Source organism: Grampus griseus (assembly GCF_964374135.1).
Source record: "Grampus griseus genome assembly, chromosome: X".
Taxonomy (NCBI): Eukaryota; Metazoa; Chordata; class Mammalia; order Artiodactyla; family Delphinidae; genus Grampus; species Grampus griseus.
This window is the reverse complement of record NC_138999.1, coordinates 115478546-115503774: the sequence shown is the minus strand read 5'-3', so window position 1 is coordinate 115503774 and position 25229 is coordinate 115478546. Positions and strand designations below refer to the sequence as shown.

Below are 25229 nucleotides of genomic sequence, written 5' to 3'. Positions count from 1 at the left end.
GGTTCTTTGTATGAAGGATGATCTTCCATTGTGTCCTGGACATTTTGGTGTCGTGTCAGGAGACACTGGGGTCTGTTGGAGCTGGGTACTGTAGCACAGGGGTCCCCAAACCCCAGGCCGAGGACCGATCCTGGTCGGAGGCCTGTTAGGAACCGGGCCGCACAGCAGGAGGTGAGGGGCGGCCGAGGGAGCGAAGCTTTGTCTGCGGCTTCCCACGGCTCCCATTACCGCCTGGACCACCCCCGCTCCCCCGTCCGTGGGAAAATTGTCTTCCATGGAAACCGGACCCTGGAGCCAAGAAGGTTGGGGACCGCTGCTCTAGCTTGCAGTGCCCCTGTTGAGGTTTGGCGAGCAGGCCCTGGCCTCCTGCCGTGGGCTGCGCTTGGGAGGACAGCATGAATTTCCAAGCCTCTGCGGTGCTGTTTTGGTTTGCTTGGTTTACCGCAGGCTGCTGGGGATGCTGCCTGGGGACATGGAAGGAGCTTCCCCAGGCCGGGCCACCTTGGGATTCTAGGCGGGGGAAGGGATTCCACCTGCTGCCTCCGAGAAAGGGATGCTTCTGGAGGCAGGAGCCCCCGCCAGTGGGCAATGGGGAATGTTTCCTGGGCCTGGGCTCTTTGTGGCCGGTGCCTCCCAGCAGTAGAGTGTCTCTTGGGGGCGGAGAGGGCAGGTTCAGGGCCAGCAGAGAAGCAGTGTGCTTGCTTTGCAGTGGATGTCTTCCTTGAGTGACCTAGAACTACATAACTATTCCATTTTTTTTTTCAGATTAAAGGTGGAAGAAATCTGACATGCAGTGTGATCTCACCATCTCCGCTGTGTCTGAGAGCCCCTGCATAGACTGTTAGGAGGAATAGAATCCCCTCTCCAGTGTAACCCAGGAAAACTGTATCGACATAACAACATATCAAATGAAAAGGAGTGACAGGTACCTTTTATTTTAACAGGTGAAACAAGGGAAGAGTTTGTTATTCTACAATTATTATTTATGGCTGTGTTGGATCTTCGTTGCTGCACACGGGCTTTCTCTAGTTGCAGCGAGCGGGGGCTACTCTTCATTGCGGTGCGCAGGCTTCTCATTGCAGTGGCTTCTCTTATTGTGGAGCACGGGCTCTAGGTGCACAGGCTTCAGTAGTTGTGGCATGCATGCTCAGTAGTTGTGCCTCGTGGGCTCTAGAGCTCAGGCTCAGTAGTTGTGGTGCACGGGCTTAGCTGCTCCACATTATGTGGGATCTTCCTGGACCAGGGCTCGAACCCGTGTCCCCTGCATTGGCAGGTGGATTCTCAACCACTGCACCACCAGGGAAGTCCTCTACATTTTTTTTTCATTTTCCAAAATTACAGATAGGCATAAGCAGGTAGGTTATACAACTTTTTGGCAATGGCCAGCTCCATCCTGGTGCAGCTCGTGTCAGCATCCATAGCCATTTGGACAAATCCACATCATATCTGTGCCTCCCCAGTTGCCTACCGAGTAAAAAACTCATTATGTTTTTGGAGGCCAGGGAGGGTTTTAGGTATTCATCTGCCATCCTTCTGACGATGGGTAGCGTCCTGGGACTGACTTCAGAGGCTCCTTTATCCATGACTGGTTGACGCCACAGATGGCTTCAGGAAGAGAGCACGACCGACCGAGGTGGCCTGAAAGAGATGATGAAACCCACTTAATCCAGTGGACCCTGGGGCCTCTTGCCCCGCCCCCCGGCCACCTTCCCACCACACACACTTGTTTCCAGCAGTGGTCATAAGACCTTGCTTTGGGGCATAGTCTGATTTGAAATGTCAACCTTATCATTTCTTTCATTCTGTCATATACATGGGTCTGTGTCGAGAATCTCTGTTCTGTTCCATGGACAAATTTTTGATTCCTGTTTTAATTGCTAAATCTATAATGTAGATTTTCATATCTTGAAACAGCTCACCATCATGGCTGTTTCCACATAGAGTCTCTTCAGTCGGCTCATTTCATGGCAAGATCCTGTTGAGGTTCATGACTATGTTTGCACTGAATTCATAGATGTATTTTGGGAAGAATTGATAGGATGACAATAATTAGTTTTCCTATCCTGCAAGAAATGGTATTTTTAGTCTCAAAACAGGAAACATAAAAACATTTCAAGCATATTTCCCTCTAGTTTAAAAAATGATATTCACATGTGTTTTGTGGCCAGTGTGAAATGGACATATCATTTCTGTTATTTCATATTTTATTCTTCAAGTATATAATATCTTCTGTGTTTAACTTGTATCCAATCTTACTTTTTTGCAAAATATCTGGTTGAATGATTTGTTATTCTAAAGAGACACTCACTTAAGAAGACAAAGGCAATTTTTTCAATTTCCTATGTAAATAAATTATAGTATATCAATAATATGATATAAATTACAGCTATTGAAAATGATAAAGGGGTCCTCTACGTACTGACCTGGAAAGATCTCCAAGAAATGGTAGTTGAAGAAAGAAACTCGAAAAACAATGTGTCTTATCATCCCATTTGTCTTTCTTCAGAGTCATCTATATCAATAAAAGTAAATGCAAAGAATAGGATCTGAAAATTCTACAGCAAACTGCTAACGGCAGTTCTTCTGGTGTAGGTGTGTAAGATGGGGGAATATAAGAAAGGAGTGGGAAGATGGATTATTAGTTGATCTCTATAAATGTAATTCTTACTTGTATTTTCTATAGGAATGTAAAAATGTAAGTCAATTCTGTAAAATTATTTAAATAAAACAAGATTCCTCAGAAGCATACATTTGAGACGCAGACAGGTGCAAACACCAAGGCAGACTGACGCAGATTCAGCCTGTTTTCTCCATGGGAAGGGCACTGGGGCTCAGAAGAGTGACATCAAAACCCCCAAACAAACAGTCAACCAACCTATAAGAGCACAGACTTAGCCAGGGAAGACTCTCTACCTGTCTGTGGCTTTAAGAGGTTCTCATTCAGGAGGGAAAGTGGAGGTGATGACACCCATTCTCCAGTCTCTTAGGCTTCCTTGTCCTCCCCATTTTACCAGGAATACACTCATGATAAGAATAGCAACAGCAGCAGCAGCAGACGTCTGCTCAGGGAGTCTGCCTGCCAGGCACTTCTCCAAAGGGCTTAACATACACTGGCTCATTTCATGTCTCAACAGGTTTGGTGAGTGCCGCTGTCATGCCCATTTACCCAGGGCAGGGCACTGGGGTACGGGAAAGGCATGTAATTGGCCCAAGGTCACATAGCTAGTGCGTAGCAGAACCAGGGTGTAAACCCAATTTGTTTGGCTTCAGAGCCCCCGCCTTCCACCCCTTCAGTTTGCCTCCTCTTGATCCTTGTGGAAGACAAAGAAACAATTCCCCTCCTTCTATTTGTTTTGAACACTGAAAACAGTATCTTAGTGCCTTTACATGGTTCTACATGGGTGAGAAGAAACCTGGATGACTGAGCCTTCCCTGCACTCTAGGAAGGGGGTGTGTGACCTGGATCCCTCTTCCACATACGTGTCTCAATTTCCTCAGTTGTTATGTGAGACTGAGTAGGACAGCCATAATGGGGGCAAGGCACATTTCATCATAATAGTCATTTTAGTTCCTTAAACAGCAGCACTGTAAGAAACACAAAGCCCTGTCCTCACTGTTAGTAAAAACATCCTGTAAAAATCCATGTCCTACTTCTAGACAATATCCACATGGGTCACACACTTTAATGTTAACTATATACTTGTTCTATATCGGACACTCACAAGGTAATATGGCGTGAGAAGTCTGACCACTCACAGCCATATTTTCTACAATTAAACACCCCATTTATGTGAATTGGTGTTTAACAAAAAGCAGTCATTTGAGAGTCACTGCCAAGGCTGGATCCAGAGATCAAGGAAGTGTAGAGAATCCTACCTGGGACTGAATTGCCTTGCAGCTTTCATGGGGTAATTGGATCTTGAGACCACAATCGCTGACATTACCCAGTGGACCTGTTGAAATGCAATGAACACTGTTAGGACACTTTTTGTAATTCCTCCCATGGGAGAAGTTTTAATGGAGAGATTTTGCTCAAGTCAAGGAAAAGCCTGAGAGAAGAGAGCTGAGTGTCCAGGCAACAGATACACAGGTGGTACCCAAACATAGGTAATGTCTGCCCTGCCTTCCAGCACCTCTAATTCAGTGTATTCAGCCCTGAACATGGAGTAACTCAGGTGGTGGCAGCCACTGTCAGATCTTGCCATTGCATGTGGCCACAGTGTTCTGAGCCATTGTGCGTCACCATGACTCCTCTTGGTGTCTAATGAATCAGGTCCTGGGACTTAGAGAAAGGTAGTGGGAGAAGGGGCAAAAGAATTTTTCTCCCCTTTTTTGCTCTCTCTTCCAGACCAATTGTTACTGCTGTGAGAAATGTGGCTTATCAGAACAACTCCTGGGATAAAACACTCAGATACATCTAGCTAACGTAGCATCTTTATCTGCCATCACAAAATGAATCGGCTTGATAAACTCCAGCCCTGCTCGGTAATAGTTATGTGAGTACCATTTGTCCACATTAGGAAAATGACGCTGCACACAGAAGTGTTAGGAGTACAAGCTCAGGAGACAGACTGTTTAATTTCCAATCCCGGTTCTGTGGGATCTCGGGCAAGTCCCTTAAACTCTCTGATCCACAAGTTCCTCCTCTGTAAAACGGAGAGGACAACACTTCCTTCCTTAAGAGTTTGTGAGGATTGAATGAGACGATACTACTAAAGTGATCAGAACAGTGTCTGGCATGCAGGGAGTGCTCAGATGACCTTAGCATTCATCACTGTGCTCATCTCAGCCAACCTCTTTGATTTGGCTCAGTTTTGGTTGGATCTACTGTATATTCAATCCCTTCAAAGTTCATCTCCCCAGTGGCACTGTTCCCCTCCTCTCCAGCCCATTTCCAAAGAAGAGGTCTTGGAGTGAGGCAAAGCTCATGCTCCTTGCAGTATCAGAAGGCCTGGGGCTCCCGAGTCTTGAGCTGGTCTCCACATCACGCTGATGGTCAGGTCCTTGGCTATGAAATTACTTGTATTCTCTCAGGAGAGAACATTCCATCTGTATCCCTGAAAGTTCTGCTAGCATCTGCTATTGAGAAGCATTGCTGGAATAACTCGGCATGTGCCATATTCCCAGAGAGCTAGGACAACTACTCTTGCAGCCATGCATGACCTCAATTCCAGTTCTCGCTGGCGCTGGGGATCCCGAGGTCTGCCTGTGACCAGGATGGGTGCCAGTATGGGCATCTAGGCCAGAAGCACTGCTGCTGGTGATACTAATGGTGCTCAGGGAGTCATTGCCCCAAGTCAGGCACAAGACTGTGAAGTTCCATAGCCTACAGACACACCAACCTACAGCCTCTGTCTACAGCATTGCTGGTGGCAGAGAGGGACATGTGTGTCCTCAGGCCAGAACATTTTCATTAATGCAGTACGAGGCACTGATGTAAAGGTGAACTTCATGTCCAACTGGAATAAGGATTCATATACCAGCAGCAACATCCTGAAATTTAAAGGATAATTGTATACTGTACATAACTGGTGCAACATTTTTCATTAATTTACAGGAATCCAGACAAAATAAGAACACTCTGCTCACTTGCTTTGGAAATCAACTTGTTGTTAGTGCAAATGTTCCCCACTTTACCTTATATCAGTTAAAGACACAAGCACTGACTGACATAAAATAAATGTGTGCTCAAATCCCATCACCGTGAGAATATGATTTATCTAAGCCACATTTCTTCATCTGTAAAGTGAAGGTCATAATTGCTCCTACCCCAGAGTTTGTCAAGGAAATGTCTGTAGTAACGTGTTTTACTTCGGTTTTAATGTTTGCTGAGAGATTTTAAGCCCTACTACTACCCCTTCCCCTTCTACCCTACATGTGGGCAAGGTGATAAGAGAGCCTGAGTACTCCCTCCTTTTTTTATATGTCTCTGTTTTTTCTTAGTTTTTATTTAGCATTTTGTGTACATGGATTATGCATTCATTGTGGAATACATTTCCCAATTTCTCCCTCTTTTTACAACTTTTTTTCAAATTCTTTTCCCACTTAGAAACATAATATTGAGCAGAGTTTCCTGTGCTATACAGTAGGTACTTGTTCGTTATCTATTTTAAATATAGCAGTGTGTACATCCCAAACTCCCAGCCAATCCCTCCCCCCACGCTTTCCCCCTGGTAACCATAAGTTCAGTTCTCTAAGTCTATCAGTCTGTTTCTGTTTTGTAAGTAAGTTCATTTGTACCATTTTTTTTAAGATTCAACATATAAGTGATATCATACGATATTTGTCTTTCTCTGTCCGACTTACTTCACTCAGTGTGACAATCTCTAGGTCCATCCATATTGCTGCAGATGGCATTATTTCACTCTTTTTAATGGCTGAGTAATAGTCCATTGTATATATGGACCACATCATTTTAAAGAAGATGTGGTACATATATTCCCTCCTTTGATGCAAGCCAGAAGTTCAAACCATGCCAGCCCCACCCAGTGGAAGCAAAATCCCTCACCCCAGCTCCATCTCCTAAGCATAATAAACACCCAAAGTCAATTTTCTTTCCCTGTTCACTCAAGCCATTTTCAGACCTACTTGGGGAGGCTGCGCTGGTCTCCCAAGAAAGCCTCAATATGTGAGTAACAATCCTGTTACTAGTGCTTTAATGCATGTAAGGCGTAACCTGTCTTGATATCTAAACCAAATTTGGGGTTAAGCAGAACAGAGAGGACCCTGGAAGCATCCAGTAACTACTCAAAAAGCAAAACACTGGATGGTGAGGGGGACAAAAAACTAAAATAGAGGTTCATAGTTTTACCCAATTGGAAATCCAAAATTTACTAAAAGAATTTATGCAACAAAAGATTAAATTATGCTAACTGGCTTTTGTACTTCTACAAGAGAGGTTCTGAATTAAGTTTAGCATCTGTTGATATGCACCAATTGGCAAAGCTTCATAGCCTTAATCAGCATCAGACTTAGAACACGAATACAGTTATACCTGGAGATTCTCACTAGATCTTAAAAAGGTACCAATTATACTTTTAGGAGAGAGTTATCAAACACAAAATAAAGGACATCAGAACTGTTGCCTTGCATAAATTCCCCCATAGTCAAATTACCCAAAACTATGCTCTGATTCAATGAAAGATAAAGTCTTTGGCACAATTGGTTTTACAAAATGCAAGCCCTTGGACCTTCAATCCCACATAAAATAGTTAATACAGCCCAATATAAATTAAAACAGGGGGTTATGGGTTGACTCCCCCCCCCAAATATGTGGAAGTATTAACCCACTGTGTCTGTGTTTTTCTGCCAGCTGAGTATAGTCAGGTGCAAATTATAAGTCAACTGTACAAGGACTAAGTGTACCTTGCCCTGGAATCATCCTTACACGTGATTACCAGCCATGAGCCATTATGCAGACCCAGAGGTTCTGGAACACCAGGGCAGCCTGAGGAAAGGACCTCCTGCAGCTCTTGTGGAGCCTCCTACTGGTCTTCCCCCAAATTCACCTGAACGCATTGACTCCGGCAACCATGCAATGAGGAGCACAGAAGCAAAAGTTTCAGAGACTGATTGGATACTAGGTATGAATCAACAGTGATGGCTGGAATTAATCTTTCTTTCTTTTTTCTTTTTTTTTTGCAGCGTGGCATGAGGGATTGCAGTTCCCCGACTGCGGACGGAACCTGCGTCCCCTGCAGTGGAAGTGCGGAGTCTTAACCACTGGACCTCCAGGGAAGTCCCGGGAGTTAATCATTTTGATCACATTAATTCCTTTTTAGGTAAAAGACTAAATCCATATTTAATACAAAGGGAAAAAATTAACGTTCCTCAAACGTATGGACACCGAGGGGGGAAAGTGGCGGGGGGTGGGGTGGGGTGGTGGTGGGATGAATTGGGAGATTGGGATCAACATGTATACGCTAATATGTATAAAATGGATGACTAATGAGAACCTGCTGTATAAAAAAATAAAATTCAAAAACGAATTATAAAAAAATTAATGTTCCTTTGGTAAGTATAATCAAGTATAATATTTTTAAAATATTACTTATACCTTAAAAGTTTAGAACAGGCTTATCTTATTTAGTATTGGAGATACGCTCTTGCAAATGAAAGCACTAACCACATCACTATTATTCAGTCATTACAGAATAAGTCGTTTGGAGATGCTTTCCAGGCATAGTAAATATTACATATGATCAACATGTAATTAATATGCAATTAGAAGTTTATTACCTAATGTCTTTTTCTGCTCTGCTTCTTTTACAATTTGTCTAATAGTGGATTTTGCCAGACTTGGAATATGGCCCGCCCAGATCTACCTGATGTTTACCTACTTAAAATCTGCATTTTCAAACAGCCTTTAATCATCAAAGTAATTCCTTCTTTGACTATGCAAACTATTTGCTGTGAAGCAGAATATGATAATGAGAAAATAAAATATTAGGGGCAAAGAGACCTTCACAGAGTAAACAAAACAAACTTACGGACTGAATGTTTGTGTTCCCCCTCTTCCCAATTCAGATGTTGATATCCTAACCCCCAGTGTGATGGTATTTAGAGGTGAGGCTTTTGGGATGTGATTGGGTCATGAAGGTAGAGCCCTCATGAATGGGATTAGTGCCCATACAAGGAGCTGAAGAGACCAGAGCTCTCTTCTGCCATGTGGGGACACTGCAAGAAGACCTCTGTGTAAGAATCAGGAAGTGAGCATTCACCAGACACCGAATCTGTCAGCATCTTGATCTTGGGCTTCCCAACCTCCAGAACTATGAAAAATAAATTTCTGTTGTTTATAAGACACCCAGTTTATGATATTCTGTTAGAGCAGCCTGAACAGACTAAACCAAAACCTATTGGCAAGTGCCTGTCAAACTGGGCAGAGTGACTCCATTTCTGCTGGTTTGCATTCACAGAGACTTGTTTCTATCTGTGCCTACGTGTTTTTGCACTCCTGCTGTCCACTGTGTTTCAAATATATTTGTAAGAATAACTTGAGACCTAGAATGCTAGCAGCTTACTCCAGAGAGGATTTTCATTTGCTTCTGCCAGATGCCTGGGGTCATTCTAGATGGGGGCCAAGAAAACCAAGTGCAAAACTTGAGGCCCCTACACAAACCAGGGTATTTGAAACTAATCTATAATTCCACCCGATATTAAGTCCACTTCCTGTTCCTCCCAGCCGTTAGACCATAACAACTTGGGGGCCCAGATCATTTCTGGCAGAGTTAGAATCCCCATGTTGTGTGCCTCTGGTTTCTTTCACCTTGTCGGTTAAGGATGTCAAACCTCACCGGGCTGACAATTTCCCTTAGGGAAATAGTCACTACCAAGCTCCTTCACATGATTAGATTCCTATTTTCCTTTTGATTTTTAAATTCAAAATGATATGTAAAATTTTAAATATACAGAGAACTTGAAAGAATAGCACCATGAACACCCAAATATTCACCATCTAAACACAACTATCATTAACATTCTTGCCATGAACACTGTGCACATAGGAGAGCAAAATTTGCCACTCCAAAATGTCTCTTAGGTCCAAAAGACTCAAGAAGAAACTTTGACTTTCCCCCTAACCACCTAAAGAATTTAGATACAGGGCTTGTTCTCAGAATAGAACTATCACCAGAGACATCTGTAAGAATATGGGCTGGGTCTGGGGGGGCAACTCTTAGAGATCAGAGTCCACCCCGGGTCCCATTGTCTCTGCAGGGCCCAGCAAACATTTGTTTACCAAACATTTGCTTTTCCATCTTCATGTGAAATGCCTTCCTCCCCTTTTACATTCTAAATCCCTACCCCCAACATCCTTTTCTATCTTTAGCTGAAGTTGGTATTTAAGATGAAGGTTTTGTCCATTTGGGGGAGTTACTCAGTTCTCCTGGGGTCTCTCCCATGGATACACATTATTAAACTTTTCTGTGATTTTTCTCCTGTTAATCAGTCTCACGTCAATTTAAGTCTTATTACTTCTGAAACTAACACAACATTGTAAATCAACTATACTCCAATAAAATTAAAATTTTAAAAAGTTATATTCTTAGACCAGCCACAAAAAGCTACAAGGGTAGAGGAAAATCTCTTCCTCTCCAACATGCTGAACCTTTTCAAAGACATTTTCTAACCTCATGACACCTCATTCCTAAATTTTTTTTAGCACATATCTCCTAAAAACCAGAACATTCTCCGACATAAAAATAAAACCAGGTTTCCTGCCCAGCAAGTAAGGAGCTTGGAAGTCATGACTCTCATCCTCATAACAAGAAAAAAGATGAACAAATTGAAAATCAACAACTCTTTTCAGATACATCAGATATTAAAGGAAAACCACTGCCCCTAAAGTTGGAGCAAGAAGCAAATACACCGACTCACAGCTTACAAGGATCAGAAAGCCAGGGAAAGATGCTAGCACACACCCCAGACCTCCTCCTGATCTGTCAACCAACCCCTCTCCCCGGGGTCTTTACCACTCTCTTGGGGAGTGTTTCTGGAATGAAGGGGGAAGGAGTAGAAGGATGGGTGTCTCCAGGCTCTGGCCGCTGAGCGTGACCCTGTGCTCATGGGCACCAATGATGGAGCCAGACTGCTCAGGCCCACATCCCATTTCCCCCTGGCTGGCACCCTCAGGCAAGTTGTTCCACTTCCTTTAGCCTCAGGACCCTCATCTATAAAGTGGGGATAATAATAAAAACACCTACCATGAAAAACTTGGCGGATGAAATCAGTTGCTGCACGTCAAGTGCTCAGCACGGTACCAGCACAGAGCACACACTCTAAAGGCTCAACCATGACTAGTACGTTAAGGAAAAACCTTGCCTTCATTCTTCCCCATCTCATTTTTTTTTCATGCTGACACTTGCTGAAAGGACAGACCACACTCTCTATTCTCCCCTTGTGACTTGTTGCTGCCCAAATCCATCCCACAGCCACTGGTGATCACCTAAGCCCAGTAGACATTTCTAGCCCCCCGTACTCAACACCATGCCCCCCACGCCCCATAGACCTCCCCTCGTTGTCCGAACACTGCTCTCCCCTCGTTCTCGGGCGTCTCCCTTTCCATCTCCTCCATCAGATGATCCTCTTTGCAGCTCTTCTGCCGTCTCCCTCTGCAGGGCATGAAGGGCGCACAGTTTCCGCCACAGTGCCCAGGCATGAAGCAGTACCTTTCTACTTGGCCTTCCTGCTTCACTCTTCAGCCCATTATAACCTGTTCACAGTCAAGCAGCCACAGGCGTCCTTCCAAAACATAAGACAGAAGCCTCTCTAAGGATCCAAACCCTCCAGGGACTTCAGATCTCATGCACAGTAGAAGCCTGAATCCTTATTCTCTTTCTGATCACATTTCCTACTATTCTCTCTCTCACCTACTCTGCTCCAAGCACTTGGCTTTTCCTTGAACACATCAGGCACACTCTGGCCTCAGAAGCTTTGCACAGGCTGCTCCCGCATCCGGATAGCTCCAGACAGCCGCCACAGGAGCCCGCCAGCTGCACCCTCATTGGCTGGACGGCCACAGGGGTGGGGCTTGCATGTGATGAACCCACACACTGGAGCACGGGGCCCGTGTCACCTACTAGGGTGGAAGCAGGGTCCCTTGGGGGCACCGAGGCTGAGGACAGACAGCAGGAGGCTCAGGCCGCGAGAGGTCGCTGTGACCAGAGGGCATCCACGAGGCAGCGGCGTCAGCCTCGTGCATCATCTCGTGTGGCGCGTGCCCAGGCTGCGGTGACCACGCTCAGGCCTCTGACTAGGGCGGTGCCCGTCTTCCGGAGGAGGGGGACCCCGCGGAGGGGGAGTGCCCCGGCCAGCCAGCGCTCCCACCAGGTACCTCTCAGTCCCCTTGTCCCCCCACAGCACCCTCGCAGAGAAGGCCCACGGGGGCGGTTCCCGACGCTGCATTTCCCCAGCTGCTCCTGCAGCAGATGCCTTTCCAGATTTCCCCTACGGTGCATCGGCCCGATCTGAGGGTGACCCTGATTTTACTTGACAAACGCGCGCGTATTTGAAGCCAAGTGGAGGAATCATGTACCTGTCCCCGGTCGGAGGGCAGGGGCCGTGTTTAACTTGCTCACCTTTCTGCCCTAGAAACCTGCCCCAGAGTCTGGCACCGAGGGGATGACTCGGGGGACACTGAGAAGACGTCATTTTCTTGGCGGGCGTCTGTTAAATTGAGGTTTGCTGGGGAGGGTGGCGTCCGTGCTCTGGTTGCATTGATTCCGTGGGTGCTGAGCGCTCGTCTGTGCCAACCACTGGGCTCAGGGCCTGAGAGGCATCCACGTCCTTTAACCCTCAAGCAACTCCCGGAGACAAGTCGCAGTGTTTCCGAGTCCATTTGACGGCGGGGTCGGGGAGACGCAGGCAGGGAAGGGCAGGCACAGGCCAGTCGGTCCCGAAGCCCCACGGCCGCTTCCTGACCTCTGCGCTTCGCCCCAGGCGCCTACTGCGCGGGAGTCCGTGCGCCGGGCTTTTGCTCAGGATGGCAGTTTGCCAGAGACGGCTTTTTTTTTTTTTTTTCGGTACGCGGGCCTCTCACCGTTGTGGCCTCTCCCGTTGCGGAGCACAGGCTCCGGACGCGCAGGCTCAGCGGCCATGGCTCACGGGCCCAGCCGCTCCGCGGCATGTGGGATCTTCGCGGACCGGGGCACGAACCCGTGTCCCCTGCATTGGCAGGCGGACTCTCAAGCACTGCGCCACCAGGGAAGCCCTCAGAGACAGCTTTTGAGAAGCATTATTCCCTCAGCAGGGCCCCGGCTTCCAGGTGCCGGAATCTCCCTGCAGCTTCTCTGCCAGCAGAGCTCGAGGAGTTGGAGCCCCGAAGAGGTGGCTGAGGCTTAGTGAAGTTTGCGACGCGAGGCTGCTGCGGAGCTCTTAGCTGACATCTCTCACTGCAGCGTCCACGAACTGCCACCCTCCCTTTTACCAACGGAAAGACACAGGAGAGTCTTTGACAATTTGGAGGTAGGTGTGTGCTCTGTTTACTTCCATATGGCTCAAAGTCACTTATTTGAGCTTGAGATGCAGTTACATCCTAGTTTGAAAACTTCACAAATTTGTTTCTCAATGGGCACTGTCTGCTTTTCACAATCACTTTCTGAATCCTCTGCATCCTAGTGCAGCAAATATCTCAGTTAATGAGATTTTAACAAGTTAAGGCTATATGAGCTACAGAGAAAAACATCAAAGGTCCCCTCTGACATTTAGCTGGCTATAGTTTTTGGTTTACACTGAATATATGTATATTCATGGGCTATGTTTAGCATGACATAAAACTTTCAGTAGCTCTGAAAAATATCAAATGTGTAGCGAACACAGAGTGAAAAGTACAAGCTGAACCCCACCCCTGCCAATTCTACTCTCTAGAGGGGCCCTTTTTATATCTTGGGTATCTATGCAGATATTTCAACATAAAAATATTTTTCCAGTATAAGAAAAATGGTATTATTTTATGTACATTGTCTTCCAAACTTGCTTTCTCATTCATTAATATATATGGCCATCTTTGCACATTAGTGCACAGAAATCCATCACATTGTTTGCAGTGTCTTCAGTGTAGTCTGTGGAATGGATTCACTATAGTTTATTCAGGAAGGCCTCTGTTGATATTCACTTAAGTGTTTCCAATTTGTAACACATTGGCCAGGGTGGTGGGCAGCTGCATGTTCTAGCAGGATGAGTGATCTGAGAGAAATAGTGCCAGTGAGACTGCCATTAGGCCATTGAAAAAGTGCAGGTGAACACAATCTTTTTTTTTAAAAGAAGAAAGTAAATAGAGAAAATATCTTGCTGCATAGGAGTTTCAGAAATGGAATGTTGGAACTATAAGTAGAGACGGATAGGTGGGTATATATCTAGGTGGGTATTTCTAAGCTACTTTTTGGATGGGTAAAGGCTGCAGTTCACTTCGGTCAAACAAATCTCTCTTGAAGGTATAGTATATGAAGACAGTTAAAAAGCAGAGGCCCCTAACGATTCCCCCACAAAACAGTTAGAACAAATAACTGAGTTCACCAAGTTGCGGGATACAAAACCAAAGCACAAAAGTCCATTGTGTTTCTATACACTAACAATGGACAGTCCAGAAAGGAAATCAGGAAAACAATTCCATTTACAACATCATCAGAAAGAATAAAATACTTAGGAATAAACTGAACCAAGAAGGCAAAGGACTTGTACACAGAAAGCTATAAAACATTGCTGAAATTAAAGAAATAAATGGAAAGACATTCCATGTAAATGGGCTGGATGACTTAATATTGTTCAGATGTCAGTACTCCCCAAAGTGATCTACACGTTCAAGGCACTCCCTATCAAAACCCTAAATACATTTTTTTTGGCAGAAATAGAAAAAGTCATCCTAAGATTCCTATAGAATCTCAAGGGACTCTGAATAGCCAAAACAATCTTGAAAAGAAGAAAAGTTGGAGGGCTCACACTTTCTGATTTCAGAACTTACTACGAAGCTACAGTAATCAAAACAGTGTGGTTCTACCTCCAAAGTAAATATAAACATACAGATTAAGAACAGGCATTAAGTTAATGTAGCCACAGACTCTTTAATTGGGGCACAAAATCTCTCCACTGTATACCTAGTGAAAAATAAAATGCACACTCCATGGTCTTACATGACCTCACCTTGGAATTCATAAAGCATCACTTCTGCTGTGCTCTGAGGGTCTATTCATTTTTCTTCATCCTTTCTTCTTTCCATTCCTCAAACTGGATAGTCTCCATTAGGCTGTCTTCACACTTGCTGATTCTCTCTTCAGCCTGCAAAAATCTGCTTTTGAGATTCTCTAGGGACTTTTCATTTCCAATACTGTATTGTTCAACTTCAGAATTTTCACTCGGTTCTTTTTTTTTTTTTTAATAATTTCCCCATCTTCATTAATATTCTCTGTTTGGTGAGATATTGCTCTCCTACTTTCCTTTCATTTTTAAGCATGTTTTAATTTATACCTTTGGACACATTCAATACAGCTCTTGGAAGGCTTTATCTAGTAAGGCAACATCTGGGCCTTGTCAGGGACAGTTCCCATGAACTGCTTTGTTCCCCTCTGTATTGGTTACACATTTCTGCTTCTTTGCATGCCTCGATCATTTTGCTTAAATTATACATTTCAAATACTATAATGTGCCAACTCTGGAAGTCACATTTTCCCCTTCTTCCAGGTTTGTTGTTGTTGGGAGTTTGTTTGTTTTATCGTTTTTGTTGTTGCTGTTTGTTTAGTGACTTTCCCGAATGAATTTTTACTGTTTGTATTCTTTGTCACTTGCGGTCACTGAAGTTTCTTCTCAGTTACCTTTGTGGTGAACCAACAACTGGAAATAGATTTTATTAAATATCTTGAATCAATAAGTCTCCCAACTTTTGTGTTCATGTTAGGTCATACCTTCAATGCACATGTAGACCGGTTACAAGTCTACTTTAGTCTCAATTCTTGCTTACACAGAAACTCAAGATCAGCCAGAGCAAAAGCATCAGCCTTCTCAAGTGTACCATAGCCTCAGGCAGCCATAAAATTAGCCAATTGCCAGTAACTTTCTTTTCGACAAATGGCCTCAGGAAAGGCTTTTCACCCTGGGTTAACTCCAAGTCAGAACAAATAAAATCAGGTTTGCAAATGGAACCTTCCAGGGAACACCCCAATCTCGTCAAATAATAATGCTATGAATACTAGACCCTTGCTTCTATTAATAGATATGATTTGCAAATATATTCTCTCATTCTGTGGGTTGCTCTTTCACTTTCTTGATAATGCCCTTTATTCATTCACGTTTACCTCAAATATTTATTGAAAGTCTCCTATGTACCCCTCACACTGCCAGCTGTATGTTCCACGAGTTTAACAGTGAACATGATAGGCAAGATCCCTGCTCCAGTGAGCTTAACACACAGGCTAGGGCGAGGAGGGGGGTCACACACCATACATAAAGAAACAGCAATTTCCAATTACAGCAAGAGCTATGAACGAAATAAGCCATTCAACCCAAATGCAAGCATTATTAGCCTTCTAATTTATAAATGGGTAGAGATTTGGACTAGAGTATTGGTTTTCAAAATATGCCCCTTGAACCCCTAGAGAACAGATCCTTAAACTTTAGCATATCAGTGTTCCTTGTTAAAATCAAATGAAAATTATAGGCCATGGGGATTATGAATTTCCTTAGTGAAAAAGCACATGCACCAATAACTTCCTATCTCTCTCTTAGGTTTCATAGATTACCTGAAGTCTATCTGCAGGAAGCTGGTAGGGGTGGCTCTAAGCTTAGCCCATCCTTCTGCCAGAGCAGCTCCTATTGTCCACTATTTTTGCATATTGGACCTTCAAGAAAGATTTTATTTGATCCAAGTGTGTTGTGGGCCCCACTCTCCCAGAAAATAGTTTAGAAACACCAAGTTAGAGGATCTCTCTGTGTTATCTCTTTCAACAAAACATTAGTAAGAATTCTACCCTTCGAGATGCTTTTTCCTTGTTTACTTTCTTCAATGAAAAAACTAGACTGTGTTCACTTTCTCTTTTTTCATTCTTGCCGTCCTCCTGGAACCTGCCTGTCCCTCTTGCCAGCGAGATATAAATTGGGATTAATACAATGTCTCTCGATAGGGGCCTGTCTGAATGAGTCATGGTGAGTTCATTCCATGGACTACACTGCAGCCATTGAAAACAAGGTGGTTGATTTCTGTGCACTACTATGCACAGTCTGATTTCTCAGACTAAAAGCACGGAGTTCTGATTAAGATAAGGTCCACTACATTAATCTAGACAGAAAATAGAGTGAAAACCTGAATTAAAATAGTGCTACAGGGCTTCCCTGGTGGCGCAGTGGTTGAGAGTCCGCCTCTCGATGCAGGGGACACGAGTTCGTGCCCCGGTCCGGAAAGATCCCATATGCTGTGGAGTGGCTGGGCCCGTGAGCCATGGCCGCTGGGCCTGCGCCCGGAGTCTGTGCTCCACAATGGGAGAGGCCGCGACAGTGAGAGGCCCACGTACCACAAAAAAAAAAAAATAGTGCTACAGCAGATGAAGAGGGAAAAGAGATAAGGAAAACATAAGGAAGCAGAATCCATAGGATCTGGTGATTGATAACATAATACTTCGCTTCCCCCCACATAATGACACCACAGTAACAGGCTCTAGTATAATAACAGGGGATTATTATACTGTTACACTGCAGTGGAAAAGTCTGCAAGGTCCAGACTCTAAGAAGGAGTTTTTAGGGACAACCAAGCCAACAAGGGAGATAAAAATAAGGATGCTAGAGGAAATTGATGCGTCTGACACTTACAGCTAGAGCAAGCACTAAACAAAGCCCAACTCCTAGGCAGATTAACATAAAACCTCACTCTGAAGGCCTATTTACCTTAGTTCCTGTTATCTAATATATCATTACAGCTTTCAACAAAGAATTACAATCCATGTTAGAATGAAATAATATTCAGAGTCTGAAGAGACAAAGCAAACATCAGAACAACATTCAGATATGGCACAGAGTTTAGAATGGTCAAACAGGGAATTAAAAATGGCTATTGGGCTTCCCTGGTGGCGCAGTGGTTGAGAGTCTGCCTGCCGATGCAGGGGACATGGGTTCGTGCCCCGGTCCGGGAAGATCCCACATGCCGCGGAGCGGCTGGGCCCGTGAACCATGGCCGCTGATCCTGCGCGTCCGGAGCCTGTGCTCCAAAACGGGAGAGGCCACAACAGTGAGAGGTCTGCATACTGCAAAAGAAAAAAAAATGGCTATGATTGGGCTTCCCTGGTGGCGCAGTGGTTGAGAGTCCACCTGCCGATGCTAGGGGACACGGGTTCGTGCCCCGGTCCAGGAAGATCCCACATGCCGTGGAGCGGCTAGGCCCGTGAGCCTTGGCCACTGAGCCTGCGCGTCTGGAGCCTGCGCTCCGCAACGGGAGAGGCCACAACAGTGAGAGGCCCACGTACAGCAAAAAGAAAAAAATAAAATTTAAAAAATTTAAAAATGGCTATGATTAATATGTTAAGGGCTATAATGGAAAAAAAATAGACAACAGGCAAGAATAGACAGGTAGAATACAGAGGAGTGACATCAACAAAAGTAGTAGAGTAGGGAATTTGAAGGGCCTGTCCTTCCACAGAAACAACAAAATGAGCAAACACTGTCAGAACTAAATTGGTCAGACTCTAGGAAATAAAGGTTTGAAGCAACCAAATGAATGCTGAATCAACAAAAAGAAGCCTTCGACAGGAGGGCTTTGTGGTGTTTTAACTGAGCCTTGCCCCCTTCCCCTCCCCTCCATGGTGATAGTCTTGAAGACAGTAGCCCTCATTCCTGATGTAGGTATCTTGTTCTGGAGGAACAGCGTAGACCTTGTTCCCAAGGAATTGTATTTGTCTATTTTGACCCGTCTAGGGTTTCCCTGAGGACAGATACAACGTGCAAGTTTTTTTTCACCCAACTCAGAACTCTCTCATGGTGACACAGTGGCTGTAAAAAGACAAAGATAAAGATAGAATCTTGAAAGCAGCAAGAAAGAAGTGACTCATCAAGTGAAAGGAATCTTCAATAAGATTAGCAGTCAATTTCTCAGAAGAAACCATGGAGACCAGAAGGTAATGGGATAACATATTTAAAGTGCTGACAGAAAAAAAATCTGTCAATCTCTCAACCAAGAATTCTATATCTGGCAAAACTATGCTTCAAAATGGAAAGAGAGGGCTTCCCTGGTGGCGCAGTGGTTGAGAGTCCGCCTGCCGATGCAGGGGACATGGGTTCGTGCCCAGGTCCGGGAAGATACCACATGCCGCGGAGCGCCTGAGCCCGTGAGCCATGGCCGCTGAGCCTGCACGTCCGGAGCCTGTGCTCCGCAACGGGAGAGGCCACAACAGTGAGAGGCCCGCGTACCAAAAAAAAAAAAAAAAAATGGAAAGAGAAATTAAGACATCCCCATATTTTAAAAAAGCTGAGAAAAGTCATCGCTAGTAGACCTACCCTAGAAGAAATGCTAAAGTTAATTCTTCCAGCTGAAATGAAAGGATACTAGGCAGTAAATGTAAGTCATATGAAGAAATAAAGAACAGTGGTAAAGATAACAATACAGGTAAATATAAAAGCCACTTTTATCATATTTACGGTTTGTAATACCTCTGTTTCTCCTACATTATTTAAGATGCAAACACATAAAACAATACTTACAAATCTATGTTAATGGAAACAATAAATAGAAATTTAACTTGTAATAATAACTACAAGAGTGGGGACTGAGCTGTATAGGAGCAAAGCTTTTGTATACTATTGAGACTAGGTTGTTATTAATTCAAACTAGATTGTTAAAAGTTTAATATGTCAAGTGTAGTCCCCAGGGTAAACACTTAGAAAATAACTTTAAAAAATACAGGGCTTCCCTGGTGGCTCAGTGGTTAAGAATCCGCCTGCCAATGCAGGGGACACAGCTTCGAGCCCTGGTCTGGGAAGATCCCACATGCCACAGAGCAACTAAGCCCATGCATAACAACTACTGGGCCCACGCACGACAACTACTGAAGGCCGCGCGCCTAGAGCCTGTGCTCCGCAACAAGAGAAGCCACCGCAATGAGAAGCCCGCGCACTGCAACGAAGAGTAGCCCTCGCTCGCTGCAACTAGAGAAAGCCCATGCACAGCAATGAAGACCCAACACAGCCAAAAATAAATAAATAAAAATAAATAAATTTATAAAAGAAAGAAATAAAGCGCAGATTAAGATCACATTTAACCCTAACCCATTTAACGGCTTCTCCAAGGGCTCTTTCAGCCCTAATGCACTACAAGACTTGAGGGAGTCGGGGATACAGCTTTAAGTTACTGCAGCTGTAATTGTGCCTAAATGCTTGGGGGTCACGAAGACTTTTGATAACCCCAAAAAGGTACGGGCTAGCTTTTTGGACAATTGCCCACATACTCAAAACTTTGAAGGCCCTTTGAAGTCATCCATGGACCCCCAGATGAGGAAGCCTTGCTTCCCAGGTTGGTCAAAGACCACTGAAGGAAAGATATTGATATACTGGGTTGGCCCAAAAGTTCGTTCGGGTTTTCCATAGGATGCTATGAAAAACCCGAACGAACTTTTTGGCCAATCCAATGTTTTTTTGTGTGCTGATCTATCCCGTGGGTATGCCCAGCTCCCAGAGGGGCCCTTGCCAGCAAAATGGGTGGAAAAGGCTTTGGATCCCTTTGGCAGGGGAGGGGGAGAGTCTTTGCACAAGGACCATTAGGAGCCTGGCCCTGGGTAGGCCTATGTCCACTGAGCCTGAAGACTTGAGAATTTTCTCCATTCTTGAGAATTTTCAGGAAGATTTCACCCACTGTGTCAGGATCTGTGGGAGTGGGGACTGGACAAAGCAGAGTATAATCCATATAGACCGCCCTATGCTGCTGTATTTTTCTCAGCTCACATTCCCGCTGCCCTGTTGTAGCAAGGATTTTAAAAGCAAACAATGTATAGAGTTGAGATGATTATTTTTCAGTCTTGGCAGGGGGTTACATTTATCCCTTTAGGTTTATTTCTCTCACACACAAAAATCTGCAGACAGCTTTCGCCCATACTACCTCTACCCTGTGTGAGATCCGGCACCAGCTCCAACAGGGGGAATGCCCAAAATATAAGGTGCTGACACTCCAGTGAATGGGGCACGAGGTGAAGAAGAAAACCCAGAATAACACCCTTTAGGAAAGCTGAGAGCCTCCCCAAGGGAGGCCTGGGGATGGCAGATATATGGGTACTACCTGAAGAGAGAATGCTCCCAGCCATGACATCTTCTGCTACCAAACTCGAGTTCCTCTGAGGTGTCTGCAGTCCTTGGGTCGGAGTCAGTTCCTTCTTGTCACCCCAAGTCGCACACGGCCATACCAGAGCCTAAGGAGGGACGAGGGAAATGTTTCTTGGTGTTTCGTGGCTCTTCCTCTCCACTTCCCCCCTAAATCCCAACCCTGGAGCAGAGCTCCCTCCGGAAGCTGGCCTGGCCACCTCCCTCCCTCCTTCCCCGGGGTTGTCCAGATCTGAGGGTGAAGGGTGCTCACCACCACTCCTCTCACCTCGCCTCCCGCCCTCTCCCCCTCATACGCTCATGATTGTTGACCCTGGGGAGGGCTTCCCTGACTCCCTGTCACTTTGTCCACAGCTGCATCCCTTGCCTGGCACCACGATGGTAGTAAGAAGCAGGGGGCACAGAGGGAGGGAAGAGAGGCGAAGACGGCCACGGGAATGGAAGGGCTTAGAAGCGACTACGTCCGGCTGCCGAGCCTGGGACAGACTTTGGCAGGGAGTCCCCTCCTTTACATGACCGACAACCTAACATTTAATGATTTTCAACGGACACAGAGAGAAGGTAGCAAGGAGAGCATTTAAATCTCCTGACGAAGATGAGACCATGATTCCTTTTTTCTTCTCTCCCGCCCTGCCTGCCCATTCTCAGTCACCGTGGCCGTTCCTCTGGGAACAGTGGGACAGTTTACACTCACTATTGGCAGTGGCCATGGCAGAGGGAGCCAGGCAGTGAAGGAGGAAGAGGCCGCTGGAGTGGGGGAAGGGCTGGAAGGGACCCACACACACACACACACAACAGGCTCTTGAGTAGCAGTCACCTCGCTGTTTTCTGGGAGGGAGAAGCTGAAGAGCCAGGCCCTGCACGCGGCTGGACAGATCTGGCCTGGACACGCGGACACGCCCTAGCATCTCGGCCACAGCAGGCAGTGGCCCCCTGCTCCCCGACCCCTTGACTCCCAACCTCAGGCATCACAAATGCAGACCGATCAGAGTGCAAGAGGACCGCTGGCCTCTGCTCTCCTGGCTCCTTTCTCATCCTCTTTGCTCAGCCCATCTTTTCCCTGATGTCCCTCAGTTGCTGAGGGCCGGAGCACAGGGGTGGGGATAGGAGCCCACACCCCTCACACCTGGCTCAGGTCAGCTTTCGTCTCCTCAGTGCCATCTCCGCCTGTGGGATCTGAAGTTGGAGTGTTCTGCCTCTCCGTTCTGTCCCGAGTGAATATCCGGCCTGTGTCTCCAGCCCCCGGGCTTTTGTGTGATGTCTTCCTGTTGTGTCCTCAGAAAAGCATCAGAGTTCTCGTCTTTCAGCCACATGCTGGGGAGGTGGCAGGTGAGTATGAAGCAGAATGACATCTCCCCTCCATTCCCTCCTGCCATTTCCTTCCTTAGTGCCCACGTCTCTTCTTTGTCTGAGATGATGAGGGCTGATGTGAGTGGTCAGGATGCATGAGCAAGGAGCCCCTGCGAGGCCGTGGCAGAGGGTTGATAGGGAAGAAGAGGTACTAATGAGTCAGCTAGGAGCCCCAACTTCTACATCCTGTGCCACAACAGCTGGGACAAGAATGTCCATTCTTCCTGGAGCCCCTGTGTTCAAAGGGTGCTGGAGTATCTGAACTTGGAACCAGGAATCCTCGATTCTTTTCCTGTTTCTGCCCATTCACATCTAAAGGTCTTCCTGCCACTTGCCTTAAAAAAAAAATCTCTAAAACAGGACCCATGTTCCATGCTTCTGACCTCTCCTGGGAAGGTCAGCATAGACGAGGACCTGGAAGATGAGCTCTGAAGCTAAAAGGTGTTGTAACTGAGGATGGCAGCTTTGGGAAAACAGAGTGCCCTTTTGCTGACCCGTTTTCAGGAACTTTGCTGAATCTCATGAAGGGGCAGTAACTGCGGGCTCCATCCACGCGGTACTTCCTTCAACTTTTGAATCCATCTCTTCTTTCTAAATGCTAAACAGGGAATTCCCTGGCGGTCCAGTTGTTAGGACTCCGTGCTTCCACTGCAGGGGGACGCAGGTTCGATCCCTGGTCGGGGAATTAAGATCGCGCAAGCCACGTGTCGCGGCTAAAAAAAAAAAAAAAAAAGCTACACAAATAAATGCCCTTTCCGTGGCAGCATGATACCAGCTATCTAGGGTGCTACCAAACATGGATTCACACAGAAAGTGCCCTCTGCAGGAAGCTGAACTTCCCCTTAGTTCCAAGGGCACAATCACAGAGAGACCTGGAAGGGATGGTGGGGCAGTCCTTCTCCAAGCCTTTTGCAGTATAATGGTCTCCTTTCCTTCCGGGTCACTTCCTCCTGTGAGATTAACTCTTTCATTCTTTTTAGTGGCCATTCTACAGTCACCTCTTATGAGTTTGAGGATACACCTAATAGTGTAAATACTGTCCACAAAAATTCCACCCCTAGCCATCACTTGCCCTCCTTTTTCAAGCATCTCAAGTTTAAGGAATCTAATATATTGTGGTTGTTACTCATTAGCAGTGTATCTAGCTGAATGGGGACATTAGCTTATTGCTTACCACTGACTAGAGAGGAGCATCTCTAGAAAGGAATGTCACACCAGAAGGCTACCCTTCTGACCATCATGAGCCAGCTTTAAAAAGAGCTGGAGGGGCTTCCCTGCTGGCGCAGTGGTTAAGAATCCGCCTGCCAATGCAGGGGACACGGGTTCGAGCCCCGGTCCGGGAAGATCCCACGTGCCGCGGAGCGGCTAGGCCCGTGCACCACAACTACTGAGCCTGCGCGTCTGGAGCCTGTGCTCCGCAACGGGAGAGGCCGCGACAATGAGAGGCCCGCGCACCGTGATGAACAGTGGCCCCCGCTCACCGCAACTGGAGAAAGCCCTCGCACAGAAACGAAGACCCAACACAGGCAAAAATAAATAAACAGGGCTTCCCTGGTGGCGCAGTGGTTGAGAGTCCGCCTGCCGATGCAGGGGACACGGGTTCATGCCCCGGTCTGGGAGGATCTCACATGCCGCAGAGCGGCTGGGCCTGTGAGCCATGGCCGCTGAGCCTGCGCTCCGCAACGGGGGAGGCCACAACAGTGAGAGACCCGCATACAGCAAAAATAAATAAATTTATAAAAAAAAAACAGCTGGAAATGATGGAAAACTCAGTAAGGATGCTTAAAAGCTGAATAAGTAGACAGAGTTGATTTTTTAAAACAAGATGAAAGATGTTCCGAATGTTTATGGACCATCTTCTGTAACATGGTTTATGGACCATGAACATAGACTGTTCCAAATGTTTATGGACCATCTTCTGTAACCAATGTTAGGCATGCTCACCAGTCTCTCTTAATTCTCACAGCAGCCCTGATAGGAAGGAATCACTATCTCCATTTTATAAACATGTAAACAAGCTTAGAAAGGACTCTTCATGGAAAAATTATCTGGGGAATTCCCTGGTGGTCCAGTGGTTAAGACTCAGTGCTCTCACTGCCGGGGCCCAGGTTCCACCCCTGGTTGGGGAACTAAGATCACGCATGCCGTGCGGTGTGGCCAAAAAAAAAAAAGAAGAAAAAAAGAGAAAAATTATATGAAGACACCTATTCTAAAAAAGTGAACGTTGGTCATCTCTGGGTAATATGGAAACAATGGAATTTTGTCTGATGTTTAAATCTCATGTGAAACAAAATGCCGTTTTCATTTAAAAAGTAAAATTTTATGAAATAATAAGTATATAGAAGGCTTGACCAACATCCTGAACTAGGATCTGACACAGGTATAAACCCATGTCTTCCAACTTCCCTGCCCTTCCCTTGACATCACATCGTCTTCTCAGGAGATACAGTTGTCTCTCCTGCAGGGGATTGGTTCTAGGACCCCCTGCAGCTACCAAAATCTGAGGATGCTTAAGTCCCTTATGTAAAATGGTGCAGTATTTACATATAACCTACACACATCTTCCCATATACTTTAAATCACCTCTAGATTACTTACAATACCTAGTACAATGTAAATGCTATGTAAACAGTTGCCAGCATGCAGCAAATTCATGTTTTACCTTTCCTAAGCTCTGGAATTTTTTTGATCCGCGGTTGGTTGAATCTGTGCACGTGGAACCTGTGGATATAGAGGGCCAACTGCGCAACCTCAGGCCAATGGGGAAGGAAAAGGAACCACCATGAACAAACCAGTTTCTGTCTGACCTGGCTCTCACTGAGCCATCACTCTAAGTCACAGGCCTCACCCTGCTCTGACTGGACACTCCCTCCTCACATCCAATGTTCACCGAGGCTACGAGGCCATGAGGCCACGTGGCTCTCCTTACCACTCTAGTAAATCAGTTTGCAAAATCTCCAGACCTTCCTGCAAAGCATCCATGTATATGGGGCTGTGGCTGAACAGCCATAAAAATGGGCCTCCTGTTAGGTCCTGGAGCAGGGTGGCATCAACTTGAAAGCCTTCCAGTCCACATAGTGAAAGTCAAAAAAAGGCCA

At 45.7% G+C, this 25229-nt stretch overlaps 1 long non-coding RNA gene across 1 annotated transcript; it reads right to left on the bottom strand.

The window, feature by feature from the left end:
• Nucleotides 1-951: 951 nt before the first annotated feature.
• Nucleotides 952-25192, bottom strand: LOC309839711. The gene is made up of 6 exons (XR_014298525.1): nucleotides 21908-25192; nucleotides 20741-20870; nucleotides 3877-3953; nucleotides 2424-2512; nucleotides 1920-2063; nucleotides 952-1638 (listed from the first exon to the last, which is right to left on the bottom strand). It is a non-coding gene; the product is annotated as an uncharacterized lncRNA (long non-coding RNA).
• Nucleotides 25193-25229: the final 37 nt, after the last annotated feature.